The sequence below is a fragment of the Apostichopus japonicus genome, chromosome 3 (genome assembly GCF_037975245.1).
Source record: "Apostichopus japonicus isolate 1M-3 chromosome 3, ASM3797524v1, whole genome shotgun sequence".
NCBI lineage: Eukaryota > Metazoa > Echinodermata > Holothuroidea > Aspidochirotida > Stichopodidae > Apostichopus > Apostichopus japonicus.
In genome coordinates, this window is record NC_092563.1 from 12,943,310 (window position 1) to 12,953,553 (window position 10,244).

Genomic DNA, 10,244 nt, shown 5'->3' on the forward strand with positions numbered 1-10,244 from the left:
GTGAAACTGTGACCTATTAAAACAGGAAGCCTAGCTTCAGTGATAATACATTGTATAGAAGTTCATAGATTTCTTTTCTACCATAATTACTGAATCTGTGACATGCATGCAGCTCCAACTATTAGGTAAGCCAGACTCTGACTGTCCCTGCCAGGATGACAACTGTCAGTAAAATATATGGACTTTGAGGTCTCTGGAAATTCAAACATCCAAATTTTGTGTCCACCCTCGTTTTTAATCAAGTCGTATAAGGCTGAGATACTGTACAGAGAGTTGCCACATGTTAACAATTACCATTTTCAGGTGATCCTTACAAAAACACTGCTTGCAATGTCATGGACCAATAATGTTTCTTGCTGAACATTAATGTGAATATTATTCAGTACTGTACCTACAGCTTATGCCAAATTGAAGTTTATTTCATCTGAAACCTGAAACATTTACAACTGAAGGCATTTTTAGGATAAAATTGCAAATTTACTTTTACACAGCAATATTCTCTTTCAGTTCAATTATATACTTGGGATATTTGTTCAAATTATTTCAGTAAATACCAATGTCTTTGTCACTGATTTTTGGTGAATGGTTCAATCTCACTTTCTGTAAATATATTTTCATCATCAACTTCACTCAAAACTTTCTCTAGTTTACAGTAAAACCTAAGGGGAGAAGTACAATCACATATGTTAGAAGAAATTAATTTGTAGAAATTAGTATAATATCTATACTGTGGTATATAAGGCCCCTTGAATAATAAATCTGGTCTCTTTACAAAAGACATTCCATATATAATTAATCTACAGTGGGATTCTTTGTTCTGCTATGAAAAGCTTACATGAACATATAGGTTACCTACAGAGGGCAGCATTACAAAATACATGTCAAAAACACTCTGTTCAAATACTCTACACAGGTGCTATTGGTTAAACAGCTCTGGGTATTACCAAGTTTGTGGCATGGAAAATGATCACTGAAATGTTAAACTGCTCACTACTATCATACAAAGATCTCACAGTGATTTCAAAGCGAAAATTATCATACAAACAAAAAATACCTAACTGGCAGATGGTGTCAAAAATGTTCTCCATCTTTAGGTGAAAAGCAAATCCTGACAGTATAATTCTAAAGATTGATTACAAAGTATCTATCAAAGTTCACATGACTTGCTTAGCAGCTGAGTGAATGACACATCAGAGCAAGATGTCTATTTTTCTCTCAGAACAAGCCATATCAATAGAAAAGATTTAACTCTACTGTCATGTAAGTCCAGGTTCAGAGCACCCACCCAGGCGACATATGTCTTCCAGGGAGAGGAGTTCTTTCGGCTGTAAATAGGGTCTCTTACCTGCACAGTGATACCTGGTTCTTAGGCACATCTTCCCCATTCACCTTGTGACGTATAAATACCTACTACTACTGTAGTTTGAAATACTGACTCCTCTAAACCAACAACACAAACACATAGAATTTACACAAAAGAATATGTATGAATATGACTACGCAATTTATGTATTTAGAATTAAGGAAGCAGAAAGGAAAAGAAAATGTCAAACAATAAAGAACAATAAATTTTAACTATTAATCATAAAACAGACCCGTTCAGCGCTCCACCTGGTCATGGGAACATCATGGCATCTTATAACTTTAGCTTTGCCCACCCAAACCCAACAAAAATGATAAATAGAAATTAGTGAATAATGTCTAACCTATGATGTCTCCGGCATCCTAGATGGCTGAGGGTTGTCAAATGAGTCAATTGCCTAACTTATAAATATCCAAAATAATCAATAACAATGGGGCTCAATACCAACTACAATATGAGACAAATCTACCATAAGTACATGCTAAATCATTAAGGCCAAATATGAACGAAACATGTTTCCAGTAAATAACATTGACATGGGCAGAGAAACAGGGGGGTTGGGGGGTTTTAACCCCCCACTTTTTGAAGAGGGGGTTGGCCCACACAATCAACCCCCCCCCCCCTAGTTTTTGCCAGTAATGTTCTGTTATAGCCTATGTTATGTGCTCCAAATGGCATAATAAATCAAAGTACTAAATTTGAAATTGTTAAAGTCATTTCAACCTTTTACCTAATACATCAACAATTAAAGACCTTGCGCATTGGAACTTGTAGCTCATAGCGCTAACTTCACCCCACAACAGACATACACAAAATAACGTTTTGTTGCTGTTGAATAGCTTTGGAACTGTTTACACTTGCCAACTTCAACGAGGTGTTTCTAAGTACATGTACATAGGCAATATGAGTGTCAAAATCTGTCGCTAGGCTAGCACGCTTTGGCACTATCAATGCGAGGTCGATTTTCCCGCACGTGCCTTACGTCTTACACAGCACCGTTTGGTAAAAATGTACTCTTATTGTTTTTAGGCATGAATTAATAATTACATTGGTTGTAATGTAGGGGACTACCTTAGGAGTTAGGACTATTTTGGCAAAGTTTGGAGTATGTGATGACTGTAGATTGAAATAACTGCCCGTTGCCAACTTGCTATGGCCACCGGCCCACACAATTTCGCGGAACTGTAACTTGTTGACAGTTTACGTATAAAGTCAACGTAAATAATTAGGATTTGGGCACTACTGTTTTTAATCGTCAGTGAGTCATACTTACGAAAGGAATCTCTCTACAAATGCAAGTATGTTGGCCTATAATCATGGTCAGACTTGTTCGTGGGTCATAAAGAGTGAAATTCCAAACAAAAATAAAGTTTGTTTAGACCGCACGGCACGATAGTCATGCATAACTGACGTCACACTTCGGTAGGCCTACTCTATAAAAACGCAGCATGTAGAAACTTAATGACTCATTCTGTTTCTGTACACTGCGAATTCAGTCTTTTGACACCAAAATGTAACACACGCAATCTGGTGTTCAAATAATTTTGAACACTTCTGTTAAGATTCTGAACACTTTTCTCCCTAAAGTTTTGAACGTGCACAAGGAAAAGCTGGATGCAGTGAACATTATTCAACTAGCTCGGGAATTTGCAGGAAGGTCGCAAACAAGAAAGAATATGTTTGGAAACTTCACTTGAATCATGTGAAAACTCACCTGAACTCAAATGTGAATTAGGTTTGAGATTTTGTTCCTGTGTGTAAACCTGTGATATGGTTAGTGTAGAACTATTATGCTGTAACTGACTGAGAGAATCAAGGACAGCTAATAAAACAACATACGGTACTCCAGAATATTTTGCACCCATGCTGCAAAACTGCATTGAAATGGATTTTACTGTATCCTATATGTTGCACTAGTAGAGCGCATGCGATTCAGAAAAAGTTGATTGGATACGGCCAATAGGCTATATAATCCATGGTGACCGTTTATTTACAAGTTGAGAATACAACATGAAAAAAAACGACAAATCTTGCTTTTCATTATAGTAACACATCAGTGACAGAACATGAGATTTCAATTTTCAAAATATGAAATGGTTTAATGCAGCTTTTCCAGGCCTGAGCAGTGCAGTGCCATTTACGGCAATCTGGGAGGCAATATTTGCCAAAAATTCATGTGCACTTTGCGCCAACTTAATAGTTATGGTGGCGCTCCACTTAGATAGTGAGCCAGCAGTTATGACTTTTTATTTCATCAATGGCCTGCAACCCCCCCACTTCTGACAAGAAATCTCCACCACTGAACATTGAACAGTGAAAACGAAGCTATTGCACCAAGAAAGATACAGGGAAAATTTTGTCTGGTACAAAGAGTAAAAAAGTATCATGCAAAGTGGAAAAATTACTGCCCAAATGCACGGCAGCATAACAGGTATTGTACACATGAACATGGTTTTTACTAGGGATGCACCGGATCCAAATTTTTGGATCCAGCCGGAACCGGATTTTGCCGGATAGAACATGAAATCTGGCTGGATAAAATCCGGCCGGAACCGGATTTTATCATTACACAAAAGAAAATCATTAATAAGAAGTAGAAGTATGAAACAAGGAGCAAATCTTAGGTGAGGTATACACATATTATAAAGAAGGTGAAATTAAGACCCCATTATGAGATTAAATATGACTTGAAGTGGTGTTATCTACATTCTTTAATAAAATAACTACAATATAATTGTTGACAAGCTTGATACAGTATGTAAATTTGTTTGCTGGAAAAATACTGCATACTACCTATGAAGTTTGTTTTAAACGGGAAGCTCCATTTCACAAATCTCATACTTTATATGTTAAACCTAATTTTCCTTACTTTGAATGTTTTTATTAATTTTTGGAAATAGTTTACATTGATTTCAGTTAATACCAACACCTTTTTAAGGAATAATTCAGGCCAGATTTTGAAAAAGATCTGGCCAGATTTTGAAAAAGATCGGGGCGGATTTTGAATAATATCCGACCGAAACCGGATAATTGCTCACTATCCGGCCGGATAGTCCAGCCGGACCGGATATCCGGTGCATCCCTAGTATTTACTATTAACAAATTTCATAAATAAGTACAGTGCTATGCCAATTCAAGAAACTATTTATTCCCAGTTAAGTGTAGCTAATTATGCGATAATTCACACAGCCTTGTACTGAATAAAACACATGAGATAAGTCCATTTGCGAAGTTAAGTGATAGATTGTTCTAATACTGCAGTGCACTGTTGCATAAAGGCGTTGGAGATGGGACCATTTGCCGGTTTAACATTCAGTCAGTGACATATTTTTTACATTTAAAATTAGAAGAAAACTTAAGAAGGATTAGACCACTCATCTGGCACATCAGGCGCAGATCTAGGGGCTTTGAGCATGGTATAGCCGCCTTTCAACAATTAACACCAAAATTCAAAAGTATTTATTAGAAAAGCATTGCTTTAAACCAAATTAAAGACATTATTTCTTGGGCCTAAATATGCCTCAGAATGCGCCACTTGACAACTAAAATTTCACTTTTGCGTGGTGGATGACCCCTTGACCTAGAGTACTGGAAGTTGGCTTCAATGACCCCACAGCTACACCCCATCCTTTATAAAATCCTGGATCTACCACTTTGCCTTTCCATAGAAGTTCATACCACTACAAAAATCAGCAAAAGTAAAGGTCATTGACTTTGTAAACAACACAACAATTATTACAAATTAAATGATATACCATGAAATAGTGTTTCTTACAACTTTGATTTAAATAATTGAGACTTATAAAGTTCTATTTTAGCAGTTTTGCATGACTGCATTAGGCCATCTTTTTAGAAGTCTGGACGTTATGGTTTCTTTCCTTGTACCATATTTCTAGCAGATTTGCACTTGGACTAGTATGCATAGTCATGAGACTGGCTGAATGGTAATGTGGTTTAGTTAGAGTTTACCTTTTTTTTTATATTTCTTACAAGAAATATTGAATGAAATATAAAGTTAAAGGAGGGAAATGTGCCTAGGTGTGTTTTTCAGCATTTCTGATGATAAACATTAAGCTGCAAACTCTATGCTTGAAAATACTATACCATAGAGACCTTTCATGAATTGTGTGCAATATATTGATGCATTTATTAGCTTTCTTCCTGTGACTGAATAAGCAAAAACGCCATTCTTACTAAACCAAGGATCTGGCAAATAGATGCAACCTGGGAAAATTTGTCCAGTATTACATGGCAAAGTGTTACGCACAAAGGACCATATAAATAAACAAATACCAAAATGTAAAGCAGTTTTGTACACATGAACCCAAGTAGTTTATAAGAGATAACTTAAGGACCATAAACTACAGTATTATTTATTAACTACTTTTTACTGTATTACACAAAATATTTATTCAGTCAACCTTACCCTATAGGATAAAGCTCTTCAAGAGAAAGTAACCGTGGAGGATCTCATTGGCTACAACCTCATATCCACTATAGGAAGAATACGTGGAGAATATCATACTGTACAAATTTCCCTTCCACAATTTGACGTATATAATATACCTGCATGATCCTGCATCTTCAATATCGGAACAGGTTGGAATCATTAATCGCGAAACCACTACTAATGACATAAGTCATTAATGAAAAGAAAACCAACTAACCTACATTTTAACAATTTCTTATTGAAGTGACATTGACAAGTATGAAGCAAATACCTGCCTTTAACCACAAAACTTACCTTTAACTTTCTGCGACAGATAATCTAAAGTGCGTTTTGGGTGTCAAGTTTCTTTGCACTTCGATTGTGGTTATATCCTATTATATATATTGCGAAATCTCGGAAAGGCACACATGTGGTAGCATACATCTATTTCTCTTTTCCCTTACACTCCTTATCAAAGGAGGGGCGCGACTCAGCTGATCATTGGCGATTTATGTAGATGGCGCTCTCGCTTATTTACATCAGAGCCGTATATTTAGAAATATACGGCTCTGTTTACCATTAGAGTTCCTTTATATATAAAGGAACTCTATTTACCATCAGAGCCGTATATACGGCTCTGTTTACCATAAAACTAAAATTAAAATAATGAGTTATCTTTAGCACCGAATATACGGCTCAGATCTGTTTTAGCGTTGCACTTTACCACACCGTTTGTGCAATTACAGGATGAATTTCTTACTTAATTAATCCGATCGTCCGTTAAATGAGCGTTGCTTAAGTACCATTGTATTTGTAGGGGGAGGGCCCTGAAGGGATGTAACCTAGCATCCGGATGACACGGATGTCCATTCGTCTCTTCTCCCCCACTTATAACGAACGTTGCATCCACTTTAGGGTATTAGTCTTGGCTTGTACAATGATGATCGAAAACTTTCGAAAGCACAATACTTTGATTTCCCTATACTCCGCATTAAATCATCCACTCCAGGATTAGTATTTGGATTTAAATTATTTAAATATAAACATGTGCGCATCCACTTCAAATTGCTCCTATGATTTAAAGCTGTGAAGGATTGGGAGATAGGGCAACGGAGTCCGAGCAGAAAATATGAGTATACAGATCTAACAATAATTAAATGTAGAACCTGATAACTTATCATGAATAGACGTGTCATCAGCGTATGCGGATGCTATAGGATAAGTCTCCAAAGTGGCTTTGTATTCAATAGGTCCATGTGGACATCGCTCCCCTGCACACCTACAACGTCAACGTCATCACCTATAACGTCATCATTAACAGCGTAGACCATGCATTCATCAAATGTATATATTATATAGAACTAATTTAAGTGCCTTCGCCTATTATCCCATTTGACGTCTAACGTTTCAAGTTTTCTGCATATGGGAATACCATAGGGACAAGACCCCTCCCTCCTTGATAAAATAGAGGCATTGTTGAGAGGGTTCAAAAACTGCAAATGAATGGCACAACCATATTAGAAAGGTTTGCCCCTACTTTAGTTGATGTCTAAAGTACAATAACTTAGCAATGGGTTGATGAAAATATAAAACCATGCATGATTGAAATAACATCAACGATTTGGGCTGGATTGCCGAGAACCTTTGGGCCTATTTGAGCTGTGCAAAGACTAGAGGTCATATTGATGACATCGATCGACGTTATACAATGGTGTACACGCTGTGCAATCTATGAAAAGGTATATAATATGTAATCTGTTCCGGTATTCAAACTCGCTTTCATAGTCAACTCTCAATGATTCGTACTGATGATCGACATCCCATACGCGGATCCACGGCCGGGGATGGGTGTGTACACCCAGCACCTTTTCCACTCCACACAAAAATTACATTAAAAGCACAACTTACTAGATCTAATATATATATATAGCCTTAGTATATGCCTCAGAATGATTGTACCACTTCAGGTCTAAAATTAAAAAAATATATATACTGAGGGAAAAACCCGAGACCGCCCGCTACCTGTGAGTCGATTTCAATGACCTCTGGGCCACACCCATCCTTTTGAAATTTCCAGTTTATCCACCTCTTTCCTTGCAACACAAAGCCAGCATGTGGGCGAGAGTGATGTTAGCCTTCGGTATTGTCTTTAGACTTCCAGCGGAAGTTCATTTTATTTCATAGGCCTAAATTTATTCTTTCTCCGACAATCTTATAAAATCTCATATAATACGGCTGTTGGTCGAACTAAGACACGACCCAGCTGGGATTTTACACCAAATGTAGGATACTGAGCAAATCTTTCTTCAAATTTCTATAGTCTCATTTATGTAAAACCCAACTTTCTGAAAAATTTGCAAAATTTTTCAGTCGCCATTATATTCACTGCCGGTATCGTATTTCAAATGAAAGAAGGTATTCCGGGCACAATTTTCGGGATATTCCTCACCATGCACCCAATCCCTCCCCGCGGTGCCTATTACGTCAGTTTGACGAGACTTATGTTATAGCCTACTCAAAGAACCCCCTCTCGATTTTTATGGTTATAGTAAATATCATATGTTGTTAGTAAGATGAAAGAGAAAATGGAAGGGTCAGTACGTAACTATGTCAATTTTTCCAATCAGAGCACTATAAAATCACATATGACACTGATCGTCCAATAAGAGCGCGAGAAACCCACATTTGTCAATTTAATTCGACATTATGTCGAATTCAGGACTTATATGCCACACTAGTCGCACCATAGATGTCCATGCGTGATTGCGCAGCGCCTGCCTGATTTTTTATTTTTTTTTATGAAAACAAAATTGAAAACCGACCTACTACGTGATGTTCTCAATAACGAGAGAAGAAAATAGTATGGTAGTGTATAGATGCCATTAGTCACCAACTAGTACCCGCACAGCTATGATAGCGATGTTTGAGGCAACTTTTTGTTTAGGTCGTAGGGTGTTGCTGCATTCTTATTTTTTTATATGAAATGGGGAGCGGTATCCACAAGTCGTATAGTACACACACACACACACAATGTCTACCTCAAAATTGGGAATCGTGGCAGACTTCAGTTTCTATAGTCTCAGCATTCAGATGTGAAAACACATGTTTAAAACAGCATCAACATTTTCTGTAATTAATTTGCTGAAACATGAGAAGCTTGGCAGTGAAACCAACTTGCTTTGGTCATTATGCATGGTTACTCTCTATAGCATTTAACACCAAGACGACCTGACTCCCCAGTCTCCTAGTCTGCTGCCATCGTTTCAAGGGCGGCGGAACCGGGGGGGGCACAGGGGGCACGTGCCCCCCACTTTTCCTCAAGCTAAAAATGTGCCCTTTTTCTACATAAAAATTGAGATGTCTCAAGTTAGCAAGAGGCCAGGGAACCAGAATGAACACTCGGGAAGGGCCGTTTCCGGCCATCTGAGGGGTTTGTAAAACCCAAAATTTTCTTCTACACTCCGCGCCTACCGATGGTGGCGCTCCGCTCAGAAAGTCGTGCATACAACTTTGCAAATCCTGGTTACGCCCCTGACTTTTAATGAATTTCTGTGGGCCAAACTCAAAGCTATTTCGAATGGAAAAAAATTGTTAAGATACTAACAAGAAATAAACTCTAATTGGGAAGATTCCTACATTAGCAACTAGCATGATTTCACCTCATTTTGTCTCAAAAGAAAACTTGTTCCTTGTTTCCCAATTTGCACATTGGATATTGCAGTATTAGTATGCATATTATCCTTGAGGGGGGGGGGGGGGCGTTGATGGAGTGATGTGTATACGCAAATAAGATAATACAATAAAGAGTTATAAAGGGTACTAAATATAAGGCTGCATCAGTCCAATCGAATTTCTGCAAAGTGCCCTTTGATGTCGGTGCCCCCCCCCCCCCAGATTAAAAGTGCTTCCGCCACCCTTGCATCGTTTTAACATGAACATTGCTGCATCTTCTTCGTCGGCATGTTAATAAATCGAATGCAAAGTTTCCTCCAATATATTTGCAGTAGCCTAAGTAATGACATAGCCAGCTAACCGTTGCACAGTATTTGGATCTTCGAGGCACCCGTGGTCTGTAAGTATAATTTGTAAACATGACCTTGACCTAGGTTGAGGAAAACACTGGCCATGCTTCTCGTGAATGATGTTACGTTTACGAACACTCTGTTTTGGGATAGTGCCAACATTACCTGTCTACTGAATGGTGCGGAGCAATATTATTTGTTTTATCGAGAATTAAATGATATATCTTCCATTACAACAAAAAATACAAATTTTCGAAATTTAAAAAATGATTTAAAAGATATAAGTAATAAAATTAGCGATATTTATTACCGTGAAGTAAATATAAAATGGTCGAACCCATAAGTAACGGATGTCGGATGATTAATGAATATTCAGATTTTTTGTGTTGCCCTGTCTGGACTCGTGTCTTTGCATACGTACATGTATACT

General features: G+C 37.6%; 1 protein-coding gene across 1 annotated transcript in view; it reads right to left on the reverse strand.

Moving 5' to 3' along the window:
* Nucleotides 1-6,283, reverse strand: part of LOC139963638 (uncharacterized) — a 57,313-nt gene extending 51,030 nt beyond the window's left edge. The window contains exon 1 of the mRNA XM_071964647.1: nucleotides 6,108-6,283. The gene's annotated coding sequence lies outside the window, so the exon portion shown is untranslated. The remainder of the gene's footprint in view (nucleotides 1-6,107) is intronic.
* Between the last annotated feature and the right edge of the window lie 3,961 nt (nucleotides 6,284-10,244).